General features: G+C 61.5%; 1 non-coding gene across 1 annotated transcript in view; it reads left to right on the top strand.

Annotated features, from left to right (window-relative positions):
• Positions 1–2480: 2480 nt before the first annotated feature.
• Positions 2481–2500, top strand: part of LOC145967682 (small subunit ribosomal RNA) — a 1921-nt gene continuing 1901 nt past the window's right edge. Inside the window, exon 1 of the ribosomal RNA XR_014437484.1 lies at positions 2481–2500. This exon is cut by the window's right edge and continues 1901 nt beyond it. This is a non-coding gene — a ribosomal RNA (small subunit ribosomal RNA).

A 2500-nucleotide genomic window follows, 5' to 3' on the forward strand; every position in this document is an offset into this window, starting at 1 on the left:
GTGCGTGGCGAGTCACGCCGACGCCGTAGGTACCGCCCGAGAGCCTTCTCGTAGGTACCGCCCGGCCACGCGTCGTAGATACCGTCCGAGAGCATTCTCGTAGGTGCCGCCCGGCCACGCGTCGTAGATACCGCCCGAGAGCATTCTCGTAGGTACCGCCCGGCCACGCGTCGTAGATACCGCCCGAGAGCCGCCTCGTAGATGCCGCCCGGCTACGCTTCGTAGGTACCGCCGAGAGCGGACTTGGTGCGCGGCGAGTCGCGCCGACGCCGTAGGTACCGCCCGAGAGCCTTCCCGTAGGTACCGCCCGGCCACGGGTCGTAGATACCGCCCGAGAGCATTCTCGTAGGTAACGCCCGGCCACGCTTCGTAGATACCGCCCGAAAGCCCTCTCGTAGGTACCGCCCGGCTACGCTTCGTTGGTACCGCCGAGAGCGGACTTGGTGCGTGGCGAGTCGCGCCGACGCCGTAGGTACCGCCCGAGAGCCTTCTCGTAGGTACCGCCCGGCCACGCGTCGTAGATACCGCCCGAGAGCATTCTCGTAGGTACCGCCCGAGAGCCGTCTCGTAGGTGCCGCCCGTCTACGCTTCGTAGGTACCGCCGAGAGCGGACTTGGTGCGTGGCGAGTCGCGCCGACGCCGTAGGTACCGCCCGAGAGCCTTCTCGTAGGTACCGCCCGGCCACGCGTCGTAGATACCGCCCGAGAGCATTCTCGTAGGTACCGCCCGGCCACGCGTCGTAGATACCGCCCGAGAGCCGTCTCGTAGGTGCCGCCCGTCTACGCTTCGTAGGTACCGCCGAGAGCGGACTTGGTGCGCGGCGAGTCGCGCCGACGCCGTAGGTACCGCCCGAGAGCCTTCCCGTAGGTACCGCCCGGCCACGGGTCGTAGATACCGCCCGAGAGCATTCTCGTAGGTAACGCCCGGCCACGCTTCGTAGATACCGCCCGAGAGCATTCTCGTAGATACCACCAGGCCACGCGTCGTAGATACCGCCCGAGAGCATTCTCGTAGGTACCTGCCGGGCCACGCGTCGTAGATACCGCCCGAGAGCCGTCTCGTAGTTGCCGCCCGGCTACGCTTCGTAGGTACCGCCGAGAGCGGACTTGGTGCGTGGCGAGTCGCGCCGACGCCGTAGGTACCGCCCGAGAGCCTTCTCGTAGGTACCGCCCGGCCACGCGTCGTAGATACCGCCCGAGAGCATTCTCGTAGGTACCGCCCGACCACGCTTCGTAGATACCGCCCGAGAGCATTCTCGTATGTACCGCCCGGCCACGCGTCGTAGATACCGCCCGAGAGCCCTCTCGTAGGTACCGCCCGGCTACGCGTCGTAGGTACCGTCCGAGAGCATTCTCGTAGGTATCGCCCGGCCACGCGTCGTAGATACCGCCCGTGAGCGGTCTCGTAGGTGCCGCCCGGCTAAGCGTCGTAGGTACCGCCGAGAGTCGGCTTGGTGCGTCGCGTGGCGCGCCGAGGCCGTAGGTACCGCCCGAGAGCGGTCTCGTAAGTACCGCTCGCGGCTTATTTCGTAGGTGTCGCCCGGAATTTGGAATAAATTTTTAATATATATAATCGTGGCAAAATCATAACTTTAGTCGTTATTTAACGTTGCCTTCGTTCTCCGAACACGTCCCGGGCACTCGCGTCTATCGGCGATCGCGCCCGTATGCCGCCGGCCTATCGACCGTGCGTCGCCGACCGCCTGGGACGTCGGTTGGGTACTATAAGAGGTACATCGCGCTCGGCGCGTCTAAACGAGTCGGTCGCGAACGAAACGGGCCGGAGCGCGTTCTGCGCGTCTCTGGCGGCTCGTTCCTTCGCGAATCGTCTCAAACACACTTTTTACAAGCACAGCATTGCCACGAGTCGGTGTCGCAAGACCGAATGGCTCTTATGTGGCGCGCACGCATCTGGTGTGTTGGCCGCGCGATTCGCTCTCGTCTTGGACGGAAGCAGCTGAGTCGTCGCGCTTACCGAACGCTTACTCCACGAATACGAGTGGCGGAGGAGAGAGATCTCTCTCTTCCCGCTCGCCTTGTACGCCATAGCGAAATAAAACTACGCGTGCCTTAAACGCATGCGATAGAGACAAATTTATCCTCGACGTCTAAGCAATCGGCATCGTCGATCTAGCGTCAGGGTGAATCGGCGCGGTCTTCGCGACCGTGCCGTTTATATTATATATGGGAGAATAAGAATCAATGATCTTTTAAAGAGAGCATTTTATATAAAATGCACGTGTTGCAGTTTGTGTATTATAATATTAAGTTTTGTGGAGACGAATGATATTTTGAAAACGCTTGGCTATTTCGCCAAGACGATTTTCATAAAATACAGAGTACAGAGTTTCGCCGACCGGCCAACGAAGGCCGGCGGCGGCGAGAGAGCTTATAACAGCGCGCGACGGGTCCTCGCCTCTCGAGGCGTGGGCTCGCTCGCGAGTTACCGCTCTCCCGAGAGCGCGTAACCGAACACGAAGCTCCCTGGTTGATCCTGCCAG

The sequence above is a fragment of the Camponotus vicinus genome, unplaced genomic scaffold, assembly GCF_025532165.1.
Source record: "Camponotus vicinus isolate PSW18456_S1 unplaced genomic scaffold, iyCamVici1.0 SCAF_22, whole genome shotgun sequence".
NCBI classification, from domain to species: Eukaryota; Metazoa; Arthropoda; class Insecta; order Hymenoptera; family Formicidae; genus Camponotus; species Camponotus vicinus.